Genomic DNA, 27957 nt, shown 5'->3' on the forward strand with positions numbered 1-27957 from the left:
AAATCCAGACACAGAACTACCCCTATAAACTATAAAACAAGATAGTTTTCCTGAAATAAGAGAAGACTCAGGCTGACATATTGAAAGTGCACACCATGTATTTATTTCAGAAAATTGACCCAGAGAGCCATACCAAGACATAGTCTCGTGAAACTACAGAACTTTAAAGGTAAGGGAAACATCCTTTGGGTACCTGATAAAACCAGATTAAGTCACTTGTTTATTTTTTACAGATTTTATTTTTAAGTAATCTCTACACCCAAGGTGGGGCTCGAACTCCCAACCCTGAGATGAAGAGTCATCTGTTGTACAAACTGACTCAGACTAAGTCATGTGTAAGTAGAATGTCATATAACTTATCTGAACAAGGATACTTTTAAGTGGTACCATTGGCAGTGCTGGGTGAATAGATGTAAACCTAGACTGTCTCTAGCCAACTTATGCGTGAGTTCACCCAATCAGATGGAAAATAAACAACAGACACCTAATTTTTAAGGGAAATAAAGCCTAGAAAACAATGACAGCCCATTAGAGGGAGGATTGCTAGCACCCATGTAGTAGTCTTTCAATATCATTTCCTACTAAGAAAACAGGATTTGCTGGGAGAAACAGATGATTCCAGATGCAGGGCAGGAAATGCATAAGATGAGCCTGAGGTATTTTGCCCTACCAGGAAGGAAGAAAGCTACCAAAGGACACAGGAGCCTACCCTGCAGTCCCTACATGATACTGGTAGATAAAATGCAGACTTTTGACAACATAAGGTGCCTCTGTCTGAAATGCTTATAATGCAACCAAGAGTTCTCTCTTAGAAACAGTGATTCTTCAAAACAAAGGCACATAAATTTCTAACAAAAACAACTAACACTTTCTCTACCTTTTCTTTTCCAAAAGGTACAGAGAAAACGCACCTTGTGCCTCTGTGTCTCCCAGTTCTTTCGTGCTATTACAGAATAGATAATCCATTCTACTACTACACAAAAGTGTTAGGAACACCATCGGGATAGGAAATTTACTACAGAGAGTAAAAGTGAATCCTCAAAGATGTGACAAGTTTCTGTGATCAAATGGGAGTAAAACCCTTTGATGCATTCTTTTATTTTTTAACTTCTGACCCTACTTCCTTCTTCCATGCCACAAAAATACACATAGAGAACCAAAGTGTGGCAGAAAACCAAATAATTGTATTAGCAAAAGTAATGTATATTTTTCTCAGTTTTCCTGTTTTATTATCAACGATTTGATAATTTTATATTTTGTAGTTCACTAGTAAACTTTTACTATGTTTCATGTTGATATAAAACATAGTGTCAGTCAGTGTTTCTATATTTGCAATATTATAGCTTATAATACATTAATGGCCCTCAAAAACCCATTTTCTGTTTAGTAGATCAATCATCGCAAAAATCACAAAGACATCTGTAGGGATTGAATGGGTAGCCTTCGAAAACATATGTCCACATTCTAATCCTTGGAAATTTTGAATGCGATATTAATTGGAAAAAGAGAGTTTGCCGAAGTAATTAATTTAAAAAACTCATGATGGCCCAGGTGGGCCCTAAATCCAATGACAAGTATCCATATGACAATAGAAACACAGAGACACATAGAGAAGGGAAGGCATTGTCAAGACAGAATTGAAGATTAGTGTGATGCACCTACAAGCCCAAGGACGCCAATAGCCACTGGACACTGGAGAAGACAAGGAAGGGAATCTTCCCAAGAGCCTCTAGAGATAATGTGGTAGTGCCTACATATGTTGACTTCTGTACTTCAGAACTATAAGAAAATTAATTTCTGTTGTTTTGAGCCACACACACACACACACACACACACACACACACATACACACACACAGTGCCCATTTGCCCAAAATGGGACAATATAAGAAACACAAAGAATGATGTTTGCAATAGGGTGACATGCTATATGTGTGTGTTTATTTTAAATTTATGGATTTGTCTATATATTTTATATATATATAATAGAAATATTTATTTTAAAATTTCAAAATAATGCTTTTTTAAAAAGCTCATGATTGTAACTGGAGATCAGTAGGGCACTAAGTTAAAATTGGTAGAGAGAAGAATGAAGTGTTTATCTTGCATTTCCAACACAGACTATATTTCAGGGTTACCAAATAGCTAATAAGGTCAAGAAAGTCGTTACGGAAGAATGCTAGCTAATAAATGCAGGAGGAATTATGGAATTAAAATGTCACTATTATCCAGAGTCATGAAATAATGGTTCTAGGAAATAATCATCAATGGATGTTGTAAAGCAGAAGGCATACATTTAATGGGAAATTTACTAATGGAGACACAGAGCTGATGGTGAATGAACTCACCAATTGCCTTGGCATCACTAAAAGTGAGAGTCAGAAACATCATTCTCTTCATGATATGATGGAACAGGAAGCATATAGTCCCAACGTTGATTCATTATTTCTTAAAAGTTTGAACTTGAATCTAATCAAGCCTCAAATTCTAACAGTTTAGAGGAAATAGAAACACGTTGAGGTTTACTACAGGAAAGTAAGTAGTCAAATCTTTTGTCTACAGGACAAAAGAACTCGTCTCCCCCCAAAATCAGTAGCATTTATCCAAAAGGAGAGAGAAGAGATTATAGAATAGACATAGCTACTAAATGCTGCTAAATGTGTGGATCTTTTTAGGATCTTCATTTGAACAAACCATCTTTGAATATGACTGCGTCTAGATAATTTCCATTTGCTTTTCCAGAACCACTCTATACCCTACTTGACTCCCTTTGCCCCAGGTTACTAGTCTTTATGAACTAAAATGGATCAGCTAACTATGACCTGTGGGCCAAATCTAGCCAGTGACCTGTCTATGTAAAGCCTGTAAGCTAAAAATATAAATGTGGGGGTGCCTTGGGTGGCTCAGTTGGTTCTGTGGCCAATTCCTGATTTTGGCTCAGGTCATGATCTGATGGTTGGTGAGATCAAGCCCAGGTTAGGCTCTGCACTGACGGTGTGGAGCCTGCTTGGGATTCTCTCCTTCTCCGTCTCTCTCTGCCCCTGCCATTCTCTATCCCTGTCTCTCTCAAAAGAAATAAACAATTTTATAAATAAACAAATAAATGTCTTACAATTTTCTTTGTCAACTTTACCTCGGTTAAGCTGGGAAAGGGGTGGTTTTACAGGGGAAAAAAAAACAGAAAAAAAAAAGAATATGGGAGAGAAAGAGTGCATGTGACCCACACAGCTGAAGATTTTAACTGTCTGCCCTCTGCAGAACAAAGACTTGCCAACCCCCGTACTAATGACTTGGGATCCCTTGTCCTCTGAATTCAGATTGAGTGTGGCCAGTGGGAGACACCAAGAAGAGCTGTAAGGGTGAAAGGAAAGAGATTAAAGGATTTATTCTTGTATCTCTTTCCCTCAGGCCAGCTTCTCTCCAGCTTCCAGGAACCCGCCACCCCTCGCTTCTTTGCACCCCTCGCTTCTTTGGCCCTTCGGGGGATACAGCATTTCACTACTGCTAGCCTTCAGGCCCTGCAGCATCCCTTGCTGATTTTCTTTAACCCTGGCCACAGCTTTGTAAATAGTCCTTTTATTTAAATCTCTTCAATTATCTCTTTTGGATAAGCCGTCTGCTTCCTACCAGGACCCTGACTACCAGGACCACAGACTATGTGCTTAGATCACAACTTTGTTTGGCATGATAACGGCATGGTGGCTATGCTGGAAAATGTCTCCAGATAGAGATACGTACTGAACTATTCATGGGTGGCATGACACAATGGCTGTAGTGTGCCCTTAAATACTCCTGAAAAAGAAGTGAAGAGATAAACTAAACCGAAGACATTTATGTATACAGAGGATCACATACCATTGGGTGTATATGGGGATCCAGTATACTATTTCCTCTAGTTTTACGTACATATTTTAAAACTCATAATATAAAGGACAATTGTACTTTAATCCTACATTTGCTATTGAATTAACTAAAGGAAAGAATAATCACATTGAATGATTGTTGTTTTTAAAGAGTCAACAAAGATTACAATAGGTCTTATGGTTAAGAACAAGAACTTTCGTAATAAAGACCTGGGTTTAAATCTCACTTTGGACACTGATTGAGTAAGTGGAAAAGCTCTCTAAATGCTTCTCCGTCTCATTTTCTCATCCATAAAACACAGATAATATCATCAGACTATTGTTAAAACAACCAAATAAGAAAATGCATGCAATATGGGTGATACCTAGGAGATGCTTAGTAAATTACAGTTGATGCCTCTATTAATATTGATTATAATAGCTCATATTCAGAGGATAGAATGGAATTGAATTTGGGATCAGAAAGAGAAAAACAGTAAAGATGGAAGCTACCAAGAATAGTTTAATAGATATCTGTGTCCTCTGATATAGATGGGATTTTTTGTGAGATTTCTTTTCACTAGAGACCTTAAATTCTTTTACAGGCTAATTGAACTGTATCATTTGAGGTAAGTGCAGTCAAAGCTATTTAAATAGCATGTAGCAATTAGGAAACTAGCTTAATAGAGAAAATCTCAAAGGGAACCGATTTTTTCCCCCTATTTGACAGAATGAATGTTTTAACACCTTAATAGGGACGCGGCATTGGTTCAAACCTTTTAATTGGGATGGTTTTCATTGTAATTGCATGGAAAGTTAAAATCCCATTATAATGAGAACATGAAGAAGCACAGATGTTTTGTAATTTCACTTTATGCCTGTCCCTCTGAATGGCTCAAAAGAAAGATCTAGTGATGTGTTATGGCACACATTTGTTTTAATATTTGGCTAGAGGTTCCTGATAAATTATTAACTGATCAACACGATGTCGTGTGAAAGGGCCATAAAACAAAATTATGTCTCCACTGAGATAAGGGAGAGGCAAAGATGTGCTTATTAGCAGTGTCTACACATGAACGAAGAATGACAAATTGAAACAATTCTGCTGGTAACCTCAAGTCCAAAAATCACTCTAACCTGATATATTCACTTGATTGAGGAAGAATTGCTTGAGGCTTTAAAATTTCTAAATGATTGCTCTTATTTCCCCCCTCACATTAGTGCAGCCGTGTCTGCAAGCACAGATGGTCTGCCCTTTGTTTTACCTCAAGTGATCTGGCTCTTGAAGCTTCCCATTTAACGGGGACCAAACAGGCTCCCTCGGGAGTCTTGGCTCTCTATCCAGAGGCCTTCTCTTAAGTGGCTCCACTGGGTTGTCCCCAGTACCCTACTGCTCTCCACCTTCTTAGACACAAGTCACCAATCCCATTTTCCATGACACACTCAGGTTGTTAAAGACTAATACATTTAAATTTGTAACTTTTCGGGGTGCCTGGGTGGCTCAGTCGGTTGAGCGTCCGACTTCAGCTCAGGTCATGATCTCACGGTCTGTGAGTTCGAGCCCTGTGTCGGGCTCTGTGCTGACAGCTCAGAGCCTGGAGCCTGCTTCCAGTTCTGTGTCTCCCTTTCTCTCTACCCCTCTCCCACTCATGCTCTGTCTCTTTCTCTCAAAAATAAATAAACATTAAAAAAATTTTTTTAAATAAATAAATAAATTTGTAACTTTTCCAGGGAGGTCAGGATCTCAACAGGAGCCCAGATCTTACGTGTAAAGAGTATGGAGCTCTAATAGGTACAGGGTGGGGCTCAGCTTCTGTTGGGGGCGGTAGTGAGAGAAAGTGGATCATCACAGGGGAGTTCAGGCTTGGGGACACTTGGTGCAGTCATCAGAAGGCAGCCTCAAGCCAGCCCACATCTACCCACGACACACAGCCTCTAACGGAACCAGGCCTCTCCACTCGGTCACTGAAGTGGAACTTGAACACCACACAAAACAAACAAAACCTGGATTCACTCTAAAGACAGAAATTCTGCATGTGACTTTCTCATTTAACATCTAGAGGACATTCATCTCTGTGGTACCAAAATGTTTTAGTGCACGGTGCTATCTGATTTTCTGACAGACAGCCATTTGTTCGCTTGGCCTCTGTGATTTTTATAAGAGAGGGAGGAAGCTAAGGAGATATTAAGTATAGCTATAAATGTCACGTGACACAAGAAGCTTGCTGTTCACATGTTTCAGGCTCCTTAGAAGAGAGATGTGTGATAAGCTATTCCTTCAGGACATTTCCCTTGGCAGTTCAACAGCTTCTCTCAGGAGCTAATCTTGGTAATATCCTAGTGGAGACAAAAGGCTTACTGGTTTCCGTGTCCCAGGTTATATGTTTATATTCAACAGAGATCTTTCGGAAATAATGTTTTAACCCAAAGTGGTGATCTTCAGAACACTGTTCCCAGGTACGTCGATAAGTATGCCTGGAAAAGGGACCCATGGGTCAAAGAGTTTAGTGAATTCTGAAATCAGTGCCTCCTTCGTAGCGATTCAAAATGCATGTCAGCAGTTAAGGCTCTGAGAAGTCCTGCGGTAAAGAAAACTATTTGACTCCATATAACCCAACTTTCACCAATTTTTTGTTTGCATGTTTATTTTGCAAACAATGTTTGCAACATTGTTCCAGAGAACACATGTTTATAAAATCCTGGTTAACTCAGTGGCCCCATTCCATGGGCCATAAATCTTGGTGATAAAGCACGGGGTACGGGCTCCCCAGTGGGAGAGTAGGGAGTAAAAATGAGGACCTACCATGAATTCATATGTTTACAAAGCATTATCTCTAAACCTGATAAATAATAGGGCTCATAGATACATGGGTGAGTACTTTTCCTTATATTAAGGTGTTATAATTTATTACATATGAATCCATGTAAAAGCACCACTGAGATTTTAGTAGTTTGTTTTGCATCTTTTTTCAATCATCGGAAACTGAAAATATAGCTATTAATAATGTGGGATATCTGTAATATTTTTTGGTGTTAGAAAGGGTTCTTTGTACTACAGAAAAAAGGTCAGGAACCATTGCCTTCACCCGAAGGAATGACTCTAATGGTTGGAAATTCAGGCAAAATGCCAACAGATGGGGAGATTCTGAGGACACCAGTGCTGGTTTCTCCAAAATCATAACACACAGCGTCACCTGGTCCACCCAGGAGCAGCCTGGGTGTGTAGAATCCAGCGCTGTGGACAGAGCCCTTCCTTCACATCTCCTTGAGGCCAGGGTTCTGTGGGGCGCTCAGCACAGCATGCACAGTGAAACTGATGTTTCTGGATTCCAGCTGTATAAATTGCTGCAATGGCCAGATGTGACCGTCCTGACCCCGTTTGTGTGCAGCATGCGCATGCAACCTCCATGACCCCCAGGGACCCGGCTGGCTCTGGGAGTCTATGACAGCAGAATTCTGCAAGTTGTGCATCAGAAAGTAAGACAGACTCCCATGTAAGAGGAAAATCGTATTCACAGATGCCGCTCTCCAAAGAGAGGACAAACGCAGGTCTATCCAATGAGAGCAAGCTCTACAAGGCCCTTAATCATGAGGATGATCACTCGGTCAGCCCAAGAGTATGGCCAGCAGGGTACAACCTCATTACTCTGCAACCACTGCAACCCCGATGCTGAGGTGACCATGGTGATTACCATAGCAGGTAGTTACGCTAATAGCGTATTAGGTGGCTTTGGATCTCTTGTTTCCGCTAGGCCAGCTGACAGACAACATTTAATTTTGTTCCTGGTGTAGGAAAATCATCATGGCCCTGCGGTTCGGGCTTTCACAAACCCTCTGGAGGAACTGAACTTTAAGAGAATGCCCACATTTAAATCATAGCCCCTCACTCTGAGGTCGAAAATGCAAGCTGACCAGGAACACAACCGGACGCAGCCAGATTCTGCTTTTGCTCTTTGGAGCTGGTGTCCGCGCCCTGCGGAGGTGGGTGAGTCAGCGCTGTTGGCAAGGGCAGTGCGCGAACTCCATCTGGGGAAGGGAGGCCTGTCACAGGCAATCAGGAACTCTTGGACTCTAGTTTTTCCTAACGACTCAGTAGTTGTTGACCTGGAAAGAATCCAATGCAGAGGAGCAACTTTTTTATTTAACTCCTCATTTTATCCTTAGCTGCAAGCTTTTGACCTTTTCATCTGTGACTCTGGATCCAAAATCTTTGATACCTTACTTTGCCAGGTTACTTCTCCCCTCGATGGTTTCAAATTGCTCTTGTCATATGGGGTCTACAGTTTCTGGTGATTTTTCTATGAGGCATCTTCCAAACCATGGTTCATTTTCGTTTTCATTTTTGAATCTTGTTTCAGGGTCTCTTGGAAAAAACCCGACATTATAGCTTTAGATGGATAACAGTGAAAAGACTAAGGAGACAGAAATTCAGCAAACTTCCATGGATTTTAGCCTCAGATTTCTTTCAAGAGGAACATGATTTCTTCCTGGTTCTGCCTAGTTCCCATTTTATCCATTTGCAGATAAAAAAAATAATTAACATTTATAGCTAAAGGTCTCAGCATAGAGCCAACTAACAATAATAAGATTGTCAACATAATAGAAAGCACCAGACCAGAACGATATGCACTGGAGGAGGTACAGAACAGAAAGGAATGAATTAGTCAATGATTGAAAATTCCTGGCTATAGCAATACAATGCCAGGGATTTGCAAGAAAACTGAACATCCCAATTAGAACTTAAGGGGTTTTCAAATATTTGGATTGATTGTAAGCAAGATGTTTTGTTTGTGCTTTTTTATTTTTTTTAATTTTTGGTTTTGTTTTGTTTTTAGTTTTAAGTGCTAGGGATTAAGGAGACAACAGTCTTTCATGAAAAAGTTTTCATTTACAATCTTGGGATTTACTAATTCTTTACTCGTTGGACCATTTACCCAGCAGTGACATCATTTTAGATTTTGACCATGTGTGCAGGATAGTAAGCACTTTCTGAAGGACCGATTCATTTGGCTTTGTCATTATGTGGGGTCTCATGAACATGTTTGCTCGGGCACAGAGTTCTGCTGGGCTGACTAAAGGTTTTCAGATGAAAACATGATGTTTGACTCTCTGGGGATCTGGACAAACCAGTTCAGCTTCGATGAATCCAGGCCTTATTTTGTTATTTGTTTAAAAAATGTGGAAAAATTATCCCTTTCAGGAAGCCGGATTAACGTATTGTCAAGAGGGAGAGACCCTGAGTGAATGAATAAGGAATGGCTGAGGGAAGATAATAGTCTTATGTGTGTCCTGTTTAATTATTTACCTAATTAATTAGTTAATTATTTACATTTTTTTAAAGGAGGCTCCAGGCCCAACATGGGGTCTAATACAGAGCTTGAACTCACAACTCTGAGATCAAGACCTGAGCTGAGACCAAGAGTCAGCTGCTTAACTGACTGAGCCACCCAGGCGCCCCATATGTATTTTTTAAAAGGCATTTCAGAGGCATCTGGACACTGAGCGAAGACCACAGGGGTGCCGTACCCTTGGGTGTTCAACGTTGACTGGGAAGCAGGCTGACAGAGTGCAATGTCGCTTACCCTGTGCTCCACGGACCATGTTCCTCTGAGTGTTAATAGATGTGCGAAGGAAAAAGTGCACCATGCTCAAGGAAGCCTGGAAACTGCTGGGTTGCACAGAACTAAGCAGGCTTCTTTATTGCAAAACTTATCAGAGCCTTATGTGTACTTGTGCATCGTGAATTTCCAAAGAGAAGAATACAGTATCAAATTGCCAAAGGGAAATTCCTTAATGACAGGACAATCTTTTAGAGACATGCCTCTTAATATCTCCTCATGAGATGTTTCTAGAAACCCATTTTAGCAAGTTTTCATGTGGTGCAAACTCTTGGCTTTATAGCAACAGATCAGAGTGCAAATCCCAGCTCTGTCTCCTACTAGCTGTGTGATCTTAGGCAGACTGCCTCCTAGTATGAGTCTCAGGCCTGTCGGTGTAAAATGTAGATTTTGATCAGTACAGTACAGAATTTTCCTAAGAACAGCAAAAAATGGAAATTGAAATTATAAACAGTAAAATACAAAATAAATCTTAATTCATATTATCATTATTTCAGGTGATGCATTATGAAAATTATCATCACATATTTACATGGACAAATTTTTCATCTAGAAGTATTAGTTCTTGTTTTAAGGACATTGCCAATAAAGCTGATATTTAAGTGAAGAGGTGCATTCTTACATTTGACAATGTTCTGCAAAGCAGCTCATTTCTGAGTACCCCCAAACAGTTAGCAAAGTAGCCCCAAAGGAGTACCTTACTTTTTATTAAAAAATAGCTGGGAAAAATCGGCCCAATTCTACCCACAAAAACATTGCAACCAAGTCCCTGAGTGTTTGGAAGGAACACGGCTAGTTTAGGATTTATGTCTGCTCTTTAAAGTCTGAAATAAGCTGAATTGTGTAAACATTTTGGCACAGTATGCAGGGAGTTAAATACATTACTCTTGGCATTATTAACAGGTGGTGTGGGAATAAGTTGCTATGGAGAGTTCATGCTGCAGTGTCAGCAGAAGAAAATGTATTTTATAGGCTTATAGGGACAGAGGAAGGGGGCAACAGAGGTTCCGTAAGGTCTGATGCATGAAGATGACTGCAAAATACTTTCCAGCTGTCACAACTGCACATGGGGTTGGATGATTTCTTGTCGTGTTATGAATGTAAACGCTATTCAATTAACTATTTCAAAAGCAAAAAGGTTGTTTCTAAAAGAGAGCAATTTCTAGGCACCTGAAAAGCCTGCAAACCGCTGTTATTTTCCAAGTTACTCAGTCTCTTGAGAGAGATCACCTCCCTTCCAACAAAGGCTTCCTAGTGCTCTGAGGATATAAAAATAGACATACAGGGAATATAGTCTCTTTAATAAGCAGGGCGGCTGTCAACTTCTACAAAGCTCAGCTTGGGTCAGGATTCGGTAAACTCACAAAGAACCTCCATTTCCACCAGCCGCCCCACTGCCCAACAATAATGCAAGAAAGACAAGAAGGAAAGAGCTTAAACCACAGGAGGACAAATTTAGGTTGGGATTCGGAAAGAGTGTTGACCATAGCATGGAAGACAAGGAAAATGATGGAATCTCCTTTTCTGAAGCATATAAGGCAAAAGGACCCAATCTAGGGTGATTGAATGGTCTCTGCAAGATCTCTTTATACTTTTTGAGAATGAGCAAAAGGAAATCATTTGTTGCCAGATGGGGAGAACCAAATATTCTCTGCTGTGGTCTAGGTGCGAATAGAACCCAACACTGTGCCTGACAAGAGGAAAAACAGTGCTGGGAAGGAAAATACATCCGTACAGCCCTGGTCATCCTGAGCATAAGTAGGCCTGTACAGAGAGCAGCACTGGACACAGGTTCAGAATTGTTCCATGTGCCTTGTTCAAGGCCAAAAACACCTGGGGTTTCCTCTGGCTAACTCTGTAGGGATTTTTGCCAAGCAGGTGATGAGTTCTCATAGTCCATATTATTTCATTATCCCCATGTGAGGGATGAAAGGTAATCTTTTTATTAAGCTAACCCTGTGACTACAGCTCTCTCACTCAGGAAGCCACATGGCCTCTTTCCAAATATCTATCTTCCAGTGCTGCAGAATTCCCGAAAGCCTCGGAGTTATTGGCCATCTTCGCTTTTATGACACGACACAGTCACTGGCAATGGGCTAAGGACATTTTAGTCTAGGGGTTGAGAATATTGGCTTTGAGGGGCACCTGGGTGGCTCAGTTAGTTAGGTGTCCGACTTCGGCTCAGGTCGTGATCTCATGGTTCATGAGTTGGAGCCCCGCGCCGGGCTCTGTGCTGACAGCTTGGAGCCTAGAGCCTGCTTTAGATTCTGTGTCTCCCTCTTTCTCGGCCCCTCCCCCGCTCATGCTCTGTGTGTCTGTCTTTCTCTCTCTCTCTCAATAAATAAACACTGAAATTTTTTTTAAAAAGAATGCTGGCTTTGGAATCTACGAAAAGCCTGAGTTTAGGCTCAAATCCCTGCTCTGCCACTTAAGTGCCCATGTCGTGCTGGGCAAGGTACTTAATGTCTCTTCACCTTTGCTTCCTCATCTGTAGTATGGTGACAACCACAGCCTCTCCTTCCAGGGTTGTTGTTTTTTTGTTTTTTTTTTTTTGTTTTGTTTTGTTTTGTTTTGTTTTGTTTTCAGGATTACATGAGATAAACTATGTAAAGTTCAGTGACTGTTACTTAGCAAGTACTCAATACATTGGAAGCCAGAGGTTCCTTGCTCTCTGCAAAGAAAGGATTGCTTTGGATGCTTGCCATGGTTTTGTGAAGACACCAGGCCCCATCCCACGGTGGAAGTTGCCCAACGTCTCTCTTTATTAGACAGAGGAGACGTGAAGAAGCACTGACACGTATGCCCAGCTCCCCGGACCTGCATTCCTATAACTCTCCTCTCACCTGCCTCTGGGATTAGGATCCAAGGCCCAGGCCAAGCACTCTGATCTCCTTAGCATGTACGACAGCTGAGCTGGGTGAGGACTCGTGCTTTCATCCAGTAATTTAAATAACTATATTTGAGTTTCTCACAGTTTTGGGATAGCACAGGACCTGCCAACATACATCTGTGTTTTTCAGATGAGAATTATTCAGTTGGCAGAAAATCCACCCAAGCCATTTTAACCAGGAAATATGATTACAGCGTTGAAAACTGTCATTTGTTTTAGTATTCAATCTGTCCTTCTGCATCCAGAACTTCTACACCCAAGCAGTGATCAAATGAGGTCAATTTATATTTATTGCAGTGGCAGTGGATGTATAATATACCTACTGTGGTTCCGCTGGGCATGGAGATTGCCCAGGAAAAGCCTGAACATGAAGGCTTTAACCACAAACACAAATTCGAGGCCTCCCCAGGTTCCAGCTTCTCACCACACGGAAGGATGGTCCCTAACCTCTGGCTCATTTCAGTTCAGACCTTCTTGATCACTTGTTTTGTGTGAGCATTGCATAAGGGCCAGAGTCCATGACAAGAGGCTGGTAGGTTTGGTTTAGGAAGAAACTACTCTTCTGGAACCACATGCCCGATGGGGAAGTAGGAAACCAAAACTGGCTGAGTGCCTGCTGGCAACAGGCACTTCATACGCATCGTGTGGCTGAGGCTTCCCAATAACCCTGTGAGGACGTGCATGTTGTTATACTTCTGGAAAAGAGAAAACCTGCTAAGAGGAGTTCAACAGTTTCTCCAAAGTCGCAGAGTGAAAGTGGAAGAACAGCCATTCGCACCCATACCTTCCAGAATCGAAAGTCTAAGCGCTGCCCACCTCAAGACGAAAGAATCGCCATCGTCCTAGTCTCCAAGGTGAGACCGTACCCTCGCTTTAAACCTCTCAACTCGCTTGCTACACCAACATGGCTTCAGCTGCCAGCCACAGAAAATCCCGACTCCAGTGAGCTTCCGCAGTAAGGAACTGTGTTATCACACATGACAAGAACCGAAAAGATTCATCTTCAAGGCTCCATCGTCACATCTCCAACTTCTCTTGGCTCTGCCACCCTCTAGGCTTTGCCTGATACCAAGATGGCGGTGCACAGATTCAGACATCACATCCAGACATGTCAACATTCAGAGGCAGAAAGTGGGACATGTGTAATGGTGCTTTCCTCTTACAAGTAAATGAGACATTTTCCCAAGCCCCAGGACAGCTTACCTCACATCACCCTGGTTAGAACTGGATGCATGCCCACCTCTAAACCAATCCCTGGCAAATAATTATAGGCTAAGCAGGATCTACTCACTGGTGCCTGGGATGGATGGAGTCAGCTTCCTTCCCCATGTTGAGAATGCCAGGATTATGTGAAGGAGAGGTACATTCCAAACTGGGAATTCACTGGGAAGAAATAAAACAGAAAGTAAATGCTGGGTTTGCTTCACTCATTCCATATCTCCAAGTTCTGCCTCTTCTGTTTCTTAATATTTCCCATGTTTTTTTTTTTTCTTATTCCCTCTGCTCCAATTGAAGCCCTTTTAATCTTTTCTCTAGGGTATTCTGAAAGCACCCTAGCTAGGCTCTCCACCTCCAATTCCCCCTTGGGTCCATGGCACATCAAGCTTCCCAAGGTGTACTATGATCAATTGTCCCTTTTCTCCAGGACCCACAATGACTCTCAAGAAGGCATTGAAGACCTTCTAAGATTCAGACTCGATTCCTCTTTCCAGCTTTATCTCACATAAATTCTCACTCGCGAATCAAAAGCATGTACAACTCAATTACTTTGAACAGGTAAGAAGATAACTGTTTCAAAGGGACAAGGTGAGGGTGAAGGGAGCTCAGGGGTACATTACCTTTCATGTTAATTATAAGCCATGTGTTAGGACACTGGCCCAGCATGGAGAGATGAGGGTAAGCCCCATCCAGTACTATTCTAATGATATGCCTCTTTGTGACACCTTCAGAAACAATTTCCACCATAAAATTACAAGATGATCCTGACATCCTTTCAGACCGCTGTGGGTCCAGATCCACCCAGATCCATGCTGCCACCCATCGGAGACACCTATTGTTTTACCAGTGCAAGTTCACCAGTGACTCTCCTGAGGGGCAAGACTTGGAGAGAGACATTTCAGCGGTCTTGGCCTTTGTTCTTGAATTATCCCTAACGTTGGCATAAAAAATGATCTATTACAGAGGTAAATTAGGATACCGTGATTGGCTGGAATTCTCTTCAAATCCAATTATCTGCTGTCATAGGAACGTGTGTCCTCCATGTCTCTCTCCCCCACACACACACACACACACACACACACACACACACACAAGCTGGGACAGTTGTGATGTGAAATTATGGAATAATACATTGAATATAGACACCAACCTGGCAAAAAGAATCTTCAGAAATTTTACTCATCTCATGATTCCCACCAATAATTCAGAGGACACATGATGCAATATCTCTAGCCCAGGTATTTAAGAATTATTCTCCTATTCACTTTCCACAGCCCATCTTGGTTTAGCCCCACCATTGCCCTACCTCACAATCTCTAAAGTAACCCACTTCCAATGGAAAGCAGCTGAGGGATGTCAGGAGACATAAAATGATTGAGTTTCTACATGTAACTATTACCACAGATTAGAATAGTTCATCTTGGGGCAGGGGGGAGGAGAGGGCTGTCTTCAGAGGCCTCTTTTGATTGTGGCAATAATAAGTCATCCCCTACTAGGGTCAAGGCACTCCAGCTTCTTAAAATGAGGGGACATCATTGAGAATCACAGACCCCTCCCTGATGTCCAGAATCATTAGATAAAACCTACATCACAAATATGAGAGGTAAAGAGCTGCAGGACTATTACAATAAATGTTCTGAGGAAAAAGGGCACACAGGTTTGCCAGTCCCAATGATTTCTTTCTTCTTCAAGGAGCTCCTCACATCCAGACAAAGCTGAGAGGTAACGACTGAATGAATTTTCAAAATGATTGACACCTAGGACATCTACCAACCCCCATGTGCTCCGCCTATCCACACCCCCATCACACCCAAATACCTATAGTAGCAGGTCTGTTATAGGTACAAGAAGAAAAAGGTACTGAGGGTGAAATTACATGAAGCACGAAAGAAGCTGCTTCTTAGTACCAGGGATTTAAATTCAAACATTAACCTGAAAGGTTCATACCATCTGCCCACTGCTTTAGCTAATTCTTTAGCGTTTGCCTGATAGAATGCTATGGCTCTTGAGAGGTCTGGCTTTCAAACTAACCAGTGCTGCCTGCTTCTGGCTGGTCCATTTTTACGTTCTGGTCTAAACTGAATCTAGAGTTAAACAAAAACAAATACCTGTAAACTAGGAGCTTCTGTCTAAATCTTCAGAAGATTTGGAGTTGAAATTGAGTCACCCATGGAATGGGACCCTCCACTGTTTGTTGCATGTGAGCTGAGGTGTGACAGAAACAGTATAGTGCAGACATTAAGGTCGAGGTTTGGGGGAGCCACCCAGGCCTGGGTTGATTCCTGGCTTTGGCACTTAGTAGTTATGTAGCCTTGGACGAGTCATTTATTCTTAGTCTCTCCATCCATAAATTGGTCTATGCTAGTATCCCACATAGACAAATGAGATCATACCTGCAGGGCACTGTTCCAAACAGAGTGAGGTCTCCATAAACAAAGCTGCTCTCAATCACTATATTGTAATTATCAATCAGTTATCCCAATTATCATACAGTTTAATTATCATATAGTTGTAAAAAATTCACTCGACTTAATATCAGTCCAAATACACTTTAGCCATAGTCTCCTCTGTCTCTCATGTTCTCCCTTGAATAAAATAGGTTTTCTGTGCATAGTTCTTCTTACACAAGTATTTTGCTGCATTTTAAATTTTAATAATTATAACATTAAATAATACCAAAAGTGAAGCCTAAGAAGAATGGGGGGAAAGAAAGAAGAGGGAAGACTATCAAGAATTTATTTAAAAATCCATTTGAGGGGCGCCTGGGTGGCTCAGTCGGTTAGGCGGCCGACTTCGGCTCAGGTCACGATCTCACGGTCTGTGAGTTCTAGCCCCGTGTCGGGCTCTGTGCTGACAGCTCAGAGCCTGGAGCCTGCTTCATATTCTGTGTCTCCCTCTCTCTGATCCTCCCCTGTTCATGCTCTGTCTCTCCCTGTCTCAAAAATAAATAAACGTTAAAAAAAATTTTTTTTTAAAATTAAAAAAAAATCCATTTGAAACAAGGACATTTTTAGTGAGTTAACAAAAATCCCCCTCAAAGAAAGTAAAAGCCCAGATGGCTTGACCAGTAAGTTATACTGTAATGGTATGACCTCAGTACCTAACTTGACCATGATGTATAGGAAGAAGGAAAATTACAGACCAGTCTGTCTCATGAATACAAGTATAAAAATCCTAAACAAAATATTAACAAGCAGAATGCAGGAAAACATATAAAGGATAACACATCAAGATGAAAGTGGTTTCTCCCAGGAATGCAAGGTTGATTTCATAATAAAAAATATAATTTCAGTAATTTTCAGTTAATGTAATTCACTTCATTAACAAATGAAAGAAGAGCAAAAAATAAAATTATCCCAACAGATACAGCGAAAGCAGTTCCAACATTCACACCCAATCATGACTTTTTTTTAACTCTTAAAAAATGAAGCATTATTGGGGTGCCCGGGTGGCTCAGTTGGTTGAGAGTCTGACTTCGGCTCAGGTCGTAATTTCATAGTTTGTGGGTTGAGCCCCGTGTTGGGCTCTGTGCTGACAGCTCAGAGCCTGGAGCCTGCTTCTGATTCTGGGTCTCCCTCTCTCTCTGCCCCTTCTCCTCTCTCCCTCTCTTTTTCTGTCTCTCTCAAAAATAAATAAACATTAAATTAAAAAAAAAAAAACACTAAGCATTATCAACAACAACAAAACCAAGCTCATGGATACAGAGAACAGGTTGGTGGTTGCCAGAGGCAGGGGATGGGGGGCAGGTGAAATAGATGAAGGAGATAAAAAGCTACAAATTTCCATTTATAAAATAAATAAGTCATGGGGATATAAAAAACAACAACAGAAAAAATAAAAGCTAGGCATAGTAGGAAATCTGTTAAAAGAGTTTCTACCAAAAACAAACAAACAAACAAAAAACCACAAAACTTCAAGAAGCATCATACTTAATGATGAAAAGTAAAAAGCTTTGTCTTTGAGATTGGAAGAAGACAATGATGGCTGCTACTATTAGTATTAGAAATTAGTATCTATTAGTATTAGAACTTCTAGCCAGAGCAGTTAGGCAAGAAAACAAAATAACAGGTATGGAAATAAAAAGAAACAAAGTGTTATTACTCACAAATTATTTGATCCAGTTCATGGAAATACTAAATAAACTACAGATAAGTTATTAAAATTAATAAGAGAATTTAGCAAAGTTGCTGAATAAAAATCAGCATACTGAAATTAACTGTATTCCATATGCCAGGAACAAACAGAAAATTAAATGCTGTAACCATTTACAATGTTGTCAAACATATGAAGTATCTAGGAATACCTGTAACAAGACAGTTATAGAGAAAATTATAAAAGTTGACAGAGAGATGGTTTGGTGTTCACAACTATGTTTGGTTTTCTTCCATCTTTCTTCCCTGCTCCTGGTGTTTTCAACATGACTTGCTTTGAGTGAAGGAAGATGAGTGGAAGCTTTAAGCACCAGTGTGCTATTGAGCTATCTTTCTTTCCGACCACCCCTGAAACCAGCAATGGTCCAGATGCTGATGCTTCATCGGCTCAGGCTGCCGAGTGAGGATGACACAGAGGGGATCCCCAGCTGACCTACAACGGACAGGTGGCAGAGACAAGAAATAAACCTCGCGCTAAGTCACTGAGGTTTTGAGGTGGGCAGTAACCACAACATAACCTGGCCTATCCTGTCCATTACAGACATTACAGACTCCTCAAAAAAGTAAAAAGATGATCAAATTCAAGGATTAGATTACAAAACTTAACTCAATAATCAAAAACACATCAATTCTTGTAAAACAATTTAAATAGAACTTGATAATCTGATCCTAATAATTAAAAAGGTCAAGAAAGGTAAATCACTCAAAGACGAACCAAGGTGAGGAAACTGTCTTTCATGATGTATTATAAAGTTACAGTGATTAACACAGTGTTGCATTGGCACAGGAAAAGAAAAAGACTGATGGGACACAGCCAAGAGCCCAGAATCAGACCCACACATAAATGTACACTTAACCTATGGTGGAAATCAAAGTAATGAGGACAGGATAGACTTTTCAACTTTTCCAAGAGAGATACTGAGGCAACTGTTTATCCACAGAAGAAAAAACAAAATTTGGCACTCAAAAGAAGTGAAACTCACATTGTCAATAAATTCTTGAAAAGGTGCTCAATTTTGTTAGTAACCACATGAATATATGTTTGAGCAAAAATAAGACATCATTACACATGCATCAGATAGAGAAAAAAAAAATAAGCCACAATATCAAGTGTTGCTGAGGCTATAGAACAATGGAATGGAAACTCTCATCTGGTATAGGTGGGAGAGTAAATTGGTATAACTCTTCGAATTTCTGTTTGGTATCACCTGGTAAAGTTGAATGTGTGCATATGTTATGATCCACTACTTGCACTCTTCACTAAATACACTAGAGAAAATGCTGTCTGTGTGCATTCAAAAACGTGCACAAGAATATTTAAAGCACCATTGTGAACAATGGGAACAGCCCAAATGTTAAGCATAAATAGACTGGATGGGATAGTTATACAATAGGAATACCATACAGCAGTGAAAATTAGTAAAATACTCTTAGTTCACAATCTGGCCCCTGTTCAAAGAGGGCAAGGAGAGACCAAAGAAAGAAGTGAACCACTCCAGTTCAGCAGGCAGAAGGTTTAACAGGCAAGGGAGTTCACATATGAGACTTGTCTTGAGCAGCTGTGAGACAAGTAGATCTCCACACCTTCCCACCAGAATCTTAAAAGTTGACGTAGAGGCCTTACTGAGACTCAGACATGTATACCATACAGATGGTTCCAATGACACCTTACTCTCAAGAATGCATCCTTGAAATGGGTATGCTGGGGGAATGGTGGGACATGTTCCCTTAATAACCTAACCAATTATATCAATAAAATGGATAAATCTCAGGAATAAAAAAATCCTAGAAGAGTTCACACAATGCAGAATTATTCCATTTATATAAACTAATGAACATGCAAAATTATTTAGAGATACAAACATTTTTGGTAAATCAGTAAAGAAAAAAATATGGTAAACATTAAAAGTCAAGAAGGTGGTACATCTGGGGAAGAGACAAGGGTATACAACTGGTAAGGGGTACTTTGGGGATGCCTAGGTGGCTCAGTTGGTTAAGCATCCAACTCTTGATTTGGCTCAGGTCATGATCTCATGGTTTGTGGATTCGAGCCCCACACTGGGCTCTGCACTGAGTGCACGGAACCTGCTTGAGATTCTCTCTCTCTCTCTCTCTCTCTCTCTCTCTCTCTCTGCCCCTCACCCTGCTCCTTCTGTCTCTCAAAATAAATAAATTAACTTAAAAAAAAAAAAAGAAAGGAGAACATGGCACCATGGGTGGTGGGCTTCCAATGCACTGGAGATGTTATTATTTTTTTTAATCAGGGGGGCAGGCACATGTGTATTAACTTTAAGCCACACATTTTCCTTTAATATACTCTTTTATGTGTGTATTTCATAGTTTTCAAAAAATCATTTTGAAATGATTATAGATTCAGAGGAAGTTACAAAGAGAGTATAGAGAGGTCCCTGCATTTCACAATTTTGAAAAATGCCTCTCCCTCTGCCCCCTAAAATAAAAACTCAACATTAAAAAAAAATAGAGAGGAAATGAGATTTGTAGAATGTGAATTTTGAGGAGCAACAGGCATGGGGAAAAGCTGGTAAACTACAGAGTGATTTTTTTTTTTAGTTGTCCTGTTTTTCACCTTGGAGATGAAAGTGTCAGGGAGCTATGGCCAACATTATCCAGGTAAAAAGAAATGAAACAGGACTGAAGAGATGGTAATAGAATGTGACATTTAAGTAGTTGAGAAGTGATATGATTCTAATGTGACCTAAGTCAATTTAAAAGTTCAGCAGAGCTGATCCTTAGGGGCACAGGTACCCCCAATGTTTATAGCAGGACTTTCAACAAAAGACAAATTATGGACAGAGCCCAAATGTCCATCAACAGATGAATGGATATAGAAGATGTGGTTTCTATATACAATGGAATACTACTTGGCAATGCCAAATAGTATGCCTGCCATTTGCAACAATGTGGATGGAAAGGGAGGGTATTATGCTAAGTGAAATAGTCAGAGAAAGACAGATATCATATGTTTTCACTCATGTGGAACTTGAGAAACTTAGCAGAAGCCTACGGGGGAAGGGAAGGGGAAAAACAGTGTCAAACAGAGAGGAAGGCAAATCATAAGAGACTCTTAAATACAGAAAGCAAACTGCAGGTTGATGGGGGAGGAGGAAAATGGGTGATGGGCGTTGAGGAGGGCACCTGTTGGGATGAGCACTGGGTGTTGTATGTGAGTGATGACTCATGGGAATCTACCACCAAAACCAACAGCACACTGTATATACACTGTATGTTAGTTAACTTGACAATAAATTATATATAAAAAAAATAAAAAATAAAATAAATAAACAAAAAAATAAAAGTTCTCACTTTTAGAAAGGCAGAACTTTTTTTTTTAAGCTATCCTGGAACTATTCTGAAAGCAAAAGATGACATTAAGTTAGAAAGAAATACTCAGAGTACCCCCAACATATCCTTATGTGGTCTTGGAAACATCAAGTCCATTTGGATTTTAGTTATAGAAAACTAGGTTGGTCTTGAGATAAAGCTCCCTATTCCTCTGTCAGTTTGCTAGCAATTGAAGACATTACTAAAATTAGCTTGCTCTTAGGCAGAAACATGTATTTGACTCAAGAGCAGCAAGCACTCAAACACTTACGGTGCAGCCTGGGAGGAAGTATCATTGGTATCCTCCACAAGAGACGGTCTACGACCTGTAGTGAAACCCTGGCATCGCCACTTATTAGCTGTGTGACTTTGGTTAACTTCTCTTGAGCCTCTGTTTTGTCATAGGCGCAATGTGAATAAGAAGACCCACCTCAAAAAAGTCATTGTGCCTATCTGACATTTAGAGAGCCTAGTACCTAGCGTTCAAAGTGTTAGCTGCCACTGTAACTCTTGCTGAGAGCTTACTTTGTACACCAATGAGCCTGCCTATTAAAATGTATCTTCTCACTGGCAGGTCATGATCAATGGAATCTTTGTCCTTAGTGTCTCATCTCTGGACCTTCCAAAGACTTGAGCATTCTTTGTGTGTGTGAGGGGGAGGTGTAAGTCTGAATCATTTTAGGTTTGCTAATCCATTAGTATGCATTGCCTTATAGCAATAACTAAGGCTCTGTGGGAATGAGTCTCAAGGCAGTCACATTTCACTGGAGAGAAGAGAGAGTCAAGAACAAGTCAAAGCTCAGGATATCAGGGGTGCCCGGGTGGCTCAGACAATTAAGTGTCTGACTTCGGTTCAGCGTGATTTCACGATTTGTGAGTTCGAGCCCCACGTGGGGCTCTGTGCTGACAGCTCAGAGCCTGGAGCCTGCTTCGGATTCTGTGTCTCCCTCTCTCTCTGACCCACCCCCGCTTGCACTCTGTCTCTCTCTCTCAAAAATGAATAAATGTTTAAAAAAATTTTTTTTAATTGAGACAACAAATGCTGGTGAGGATGTGCACTGTTGGTAGGAATGTAAATGGGTATAGGCACTATGGAAAACAGTACAGTGGTTCCTCAAAAAATTAAAAATAGGGGCACCTGGGTAGCTCAGTCACTTGAGTGTCCGACTTTGGCTCAGGTCATGATCTCATGACTCATGAGTTTGAGACCCACGTGGGGCCCTGTGTTGAACAGCTCAGAGCCTAGAATCTGCTTCGGATTCTGTGTCTCCCTCTCTCTGCCCCTCCCCTGTTCATGCTCTGTCTCTCTCTTTCTCTCTCAAAAATAAACTAAAAAAATTTTTTTAATTAAAAATATAAATACCATAGGATCCAGCAATTTCACTTATGCATATATATTTGAATGGAATAATCACTACCCCAAAGAGATGTCTGCATCTCCATGATCGCGGCAGCATTATTTTCAAAAGTCAAAGCATGGAAACCACTTAAGTGCCCACCAACAGATGAATGGGTAAATAAAATGGGAGATACATATACATCTCAGCCAGAAAAAAAAGGAAGGAAATATTGCCATTTGCAACAACATGGATGGACCCTGAAAGCATTATGCTAATTGAAATAAGACAGAGAAAGAAAAATACTGTGCAATCTCACTTATACACGAAATCTGTATGAAACAAAACAAAATAAAATGAAGTCATAAATACAGAGCAGATAGGTGGTTTCCAGAGGTGGGGTTGGTGGGTGGGCAGAATGGGTGAAGGTGGTCAAAGGGTAGACACTTCCAGTTATAAGAGAAAGAAGTTCTAGGATGTAATGTACAACATGGTGACTACAGTCATCATACTGTATTGCATATGTGAAGGTTGCTAAGAGAGTACATCTTAAAAGTTCTCTTCGTAAATTTAAAAACAACTTGTAAGTATGTTAACCGGATGCACTAGGACGATCAATTTGCAATATACACATATATCAAATCATTACATATGTATGTTTTATGTCACATTGACACATTACCGTGTTATGTCAATCATATCTCAGTGAAACTTGGCTGGGGGTGGGGGGAGGATTTGTCCAACCCTTGAGGGTCAGCGCCTAACCCGAAGGTGCAGAACAGGCCGTCCTCTTGCCAACAGGGCATCTCTCTATTGCCTACCTCCAGATCCTGGGGTTGCCAGCCTTTGCCCTGGGTTGAGCAGTTCTTCCCTGCTTTTGCTAACTACTTTCTCAGACCTGCTTAAGCAGGAAGAGGTCAGGCTTGAGTAAGGACTTGCAACTAGGTCACCAAAGTGCTGGAGGGTAGAGATTACAGCGGGCAGAGAGGAGTTCAAAAGCTCCTGTGTTCTATGAACATGCTATTTTGGGACTCTTCTTACTTTCTGGACAAGCCTCCTGGGTGACTAGGTGATGGAGTCTCAGGGTCTAAGGTGTCCTGAAGAAAGATGCCTACACCTTTTGCTAGCCAAAGTCAAAAGCACCTGTTCACTGAGAGCCCCAGACAGTAATACTTAGCCTTCCCGGTCCTGCAGTGTCCTCGGCATGTCTAACTTTCTGGGGTAGAGTTGGGGATGAGGCAGTGTTTGAGTACAATTCAGACTCCAGACCCCGGCAGTACTCACCATGACTGCCATTGACCCTCTTGACCTTGGCTGTGCCCACCAGACTTCTTCCAGCCCACTTTATTCTATCTTCCCAGCTGACATTCCCCCCTCTCCACCCTGAGCTGGTCTGCCCAGTCCCACGGACAGAAAAAGCCTAACGTTTGACTCTGCTAGCCCAAAGGAAATCCCATGGCCACAAGATGCTACCCTCTATGATTTCACATCAAATGCATAGGTGTGCCATTATTGTTACTAATAAAAATATCTATCATTTTGAGAAATGTTCCTGTGTGTCAGAAGCTGTTCTAGCAAAGTAAGGGCTTTATTTTCACAGATCTTATATTTTGGGAAGAGATACAGATAATTTAAGCTTAATCCATTTTCTTGTAAAGGCAAGATAATTACATGAAAGGCAATTTGACAATATCTATTCAGATTTAAAATTCTTATTCTCCTTGGCCCAGAAATTCTGTTATTCTTTCTCCTCTAGACTGTTTTTTGGCACATGCACAGATAGATACATGTGTACATGGATGTTCAGTGCAGTGTTGTTGGTAAAAGCAAAAAAGAATAAATAGCTCAGTATCCATCAGTAAGGGAATGGTTTAAACAAATTATGATAGAGCTAAATAATATGATTAAGATGTCAAAAAAATTACATAGGTCCACATGTACAGATAAACTAGACAGTAAAAAAAAGGCAGAAACAATATTACAGCATAATTACACTTGGGTTAAATAAAACACTGTGTGTCTGTGTGTGAATGTTTTTATGTGTGTCTGGAAATATAGATACAAAACTGTTAATGCTGGTTATTGCTGGGCAGTAAAGAGGGCTTGAATGTTTCAGTTCTTGTACTTCTGTATTATTTTCGTATTTACAGGTGTAGGAACATTTGTAGTTTTCAAAGAAGCACTAAAAATAAATGCAACTTCAACAAAGTGTGACAAAAAATAAAATAAAATAAAATAATAGATTTAAATAAGTAACTACAAGATAATTACAGATGATGATAAATGCTGTGGGAAAAAAATGTTACAGGTGCTATGTGATACATAAAGGCCAATATATGGGCTTTTTCTTATAGAGTGACCGTGGTGGGTGTTCAAGGAGACATGAAGAATGAAATGGAACTATCCAGGGAAGAACCACACGGGCAGTATCCCAGACACAGGAACAGCTAGTGCAGAGGCTTTCGAGCCAGAGCAAGTTTGCGTGTTCCTGGAAGAGAAGGGAAGCCTCTGGAGGGCTGGAGGGGAGCCAAGAAATGAAGCAAAGCCCAGAAAGGGAAGGGTCAGCTCATGCTGGGCTTTGTAGTATTTCACCCTAGAACTCATGAAAAGAAAGTCTGATCTGATTTACGTTTCAGGAAAGTGCACTTTGGCTGCTGAGTGAAGAACAGATTACAAGGAGTAAAAGTCAGGAGGCTATTCAGAAACCACACAGGGGATTACAGTGGTTTAGATTAGAAAGAAAGGTGGCAGTGGCGGTGGGGTAAAATGTAATGATCCTTGCAGTTTATAGAAAAGAAAACCGAGGCTCAGCAGATGTCAGGGGACTGACAAGACTGCACAGCCAGCGAGTTGCACACAGAGCCGGGATGCAAACTTCTATCTGTCTGACGCCCAAGGATGTGTTCCTTCCTCTGCATTGCTTTTGAGTGTGTGCTTTCTCATCTGTAAAATAATGGTTTGTATTAGATTATCTCTCAGATGTCTTCTGATTCTAACATACTAAAACTTCCCAGCGAATTCATCAAAATGTCAATCAAAAGCAAACTCCCCCTGCTTAGAAATGTGTGGCGGTGTTGGATGTGACCTCATATGAGCCTCCTCAGTTCAGTTTCTGTGTTGCACGGTGAGGAAACATCCACGTCATACACAACACCCACGTGGTCTTCAGTTTTCAGGAACCGTCAAGATAAGGATGAGAAAGAGACCACATCTAGTCACTGCATCAGCAGGGGAGTCTCAGGTCGTCTGCAGAAGGCAGTCCAGACAGTGAGAAACAGTAGGTGGGGAGGGACAGCCAAAGGGGAACAAGATCGTCAGATAATCACTGGGAATAAATAACAAGACATCGATAAAATGAACAGTCAAACCCATCACCAGTAAAATCCTTTAAAAATTGTTTCTTCGTGGGGCACCTGGGTGGTTTAGTCGGTTAGGTGTCTGACTTCGACTCAGTTCATGATCTAACGGTTCGTGGGTTCGAGCCCCGCATCGGGCTCTGTGCTGACAGCTCAGAGCCTGGAGCCTGCTTCGGATTCCGTGTCTCCCTCTCTCTCTGTCCCTCCCCCACTTGTGCTCTGTCTCTCTCTGTCTCTCAAAAACAAATAAATGTAAAATAAAATAAAATAAAATAAAATAAAATAAAATAAAATAAATAAATAAACGTTAAAAAAATTTTTTTAAGGCAAGGATTTCAGTAGTGTGGCAATACGTTCCAGATAGTCTAGGAGAGGCACAATGTCAAATATTTTGGTGGTAGAGCAGAGAGAGAAGGAATGACATTGAGAAGCAACTTCAGATACTGATGGCTGGCTCAGGTTCTGGAGCCAGACTGAGCCCCCTGAAATCCTGGCTCTACCATTTACTGGTTGTGAGAGCTCAGAAAAATTCTGGAATCCACCGAGTCTCTGGGTTCTCATCCATAAAACGGGTTCAAGAATCTCATGCCATAGAGGAGCTATGAAAGCTAAAAGAATTAGTATATATAATTTACATAAATATAAATACGTGCCCGGTTTTGCAGTTTCAGAAAGCATGTCACTCAAGCATCGGGACTCACTTTTAGCTTTCCTTTTCTTTTGAGAATTTCCTGCTACATGTGAGGCATTCTGGGGGAAATGAGTAAAACATGCTGCACAAATAAGAAAAAAAATCATTTCAAATCAATCAGTGTTTGAAGGCAGAAAAGAGTTTCTAGGTAAATAAGTCTACTCATGTAACCAAATATATTTATTTGAATTAAAATAAAATTTTTAATTTGCTCTAGCATCAGACTGGTTAAACTCAATCTCACATGCTCTTTGAAAGAGTTTAAGTTTTCATTTCTGTTTTTTTAATGTTCCTGTAGCTCTGGTAAGTTAGGCGAAAAGGACCACTAATTAAAGCATGCATGAATAGTGATTAAAAATGTAAGACGAGAAGAAACGCATCCTATGGCATCTCCTCCTGCTAAAATTCTTGCACGCAGCTCTTTGACGCTCACTTTCTCCTTTGTTGTGGCAAAAGTGCTACAGGTTAAGGGCCACCAGCGGAATGCCCTTGTCCCAAGTCAAGACCAGAGTTTGGCCAAGCCGTTTGGTTACCCGAAATCCTTTTCTTTCATCAGAGGTTAAACGTGGATGAGTCCTTATCGAGGTTTATCAAAGCAACTTCTTGGGAGTTTTCTTGCTTCCAGGTACCTCCAGAGCCCTCCAGATCCTTCTACGGTGAGGTTGGGCCTTGGCATGCAGTCCACATGCTCTTGGAGTCTAGAGGGTGGTCTTTTCTTATAATTGAAGCTCCCCTTCAGTAAAAAGAAAACTTGGGGTTGAGGAACGCTAGGGCTCCTGAGATAAGGTCCTATGTCAGCTGTCAAAATGCATAACCAAATGACACAGAATAATCACCCCTTCAATGATCCGATGGGAGTTCTTTCCAATCATACCATTCCAGTGAAGTGACATCCCCTAAGGTTCACTATGCAGGATCATATATAGTTCAAAGAAGGTAAAAAAAAAAAAAATTGGCAGTGGGATCCTGCCAGTGCCATCAAATCAAACGTCGGGAAGTGCAATCCACCCTGGTTCATTCCCATGCTTCAAGACGGAAATGGCTAGTTTAAGGGAAAGTCCTTCTTAGAGAGGAAAAGAACTTTCAGAAACTCAGAATGAAAGGGCAAGTCAGGACTCTTACTGTTTTTATGACTTTCAATTGCTTCTTCATGGTCTTCCCATTTTTGCTCCATAAACTCTGCTTCTTATTCTTAATGGTCTTTGGAGACCCTTTCCTTCTTTCTACTGGTGAGGAAAAGACACCCTGAAAAATCAGTTTGCTTGCTCTTCCTCTTCCAGAATGGCCAGAGGGAACATGTAAACAACCAGATCTCTGCTGATGTTCACTCTTCCATCCAGGCCCCTGTGGATGTTAAGGAGCTGGGGCTTTGGCTCCCATATTCAGCACCTCTCAAAAGCAAAGTATGACATAACACCTAACAGTCTGGGCTCTGGAGGGGACACACACAGATTTGACCCCACCACTTGGGAGCTTTGTGACTTTGTGGCCAACAACTGAGCTCTGTTAAGCT

At 40.9% G+C, this 27957-nt stretch overlaps 1 protein-coding gene across 5 annotated transcripts in view; it reads right to left on the bottom strand.

Moving 5' to 3' along the window:
• Nucleotides 1-27957, bottom strand: part of POU2AF2 (POU class 2 homeobox associating factor 2) — a 483397-nt gene that overhangs the window by 348211 nt on the left and 107229 nt on the right. For all 5 annotated transcript variants that reach the window (XR_008290705.1, XR_008290706.1, XM_053204129.1 and 2 more), the window contains exon 3: nt 13641-13732. The gene's annotated coding sequence lies outside the window, so the exon portion shown is untranslated. The remainder of the gene's footprint in view (nt 1-13640; nt 13733-27957) is intronic.

Source organism: Acinonyx jubatus, chromosome D1, assembly GCF_027475565.1.
Source record: "Acinonyx jubatus isolate Ajub_Pintada_27869175 chromosome D1, VMU_Ajub_asm_v1.0, whole genome shotgun sequence".
NCBI classification, from domain to species: domain Eukaryota; kingdom Metazoa; phylum Chordata; class Mammalia; order Carnivora; family Felidae; genus Acinonyx; species Acinonyx jubatus.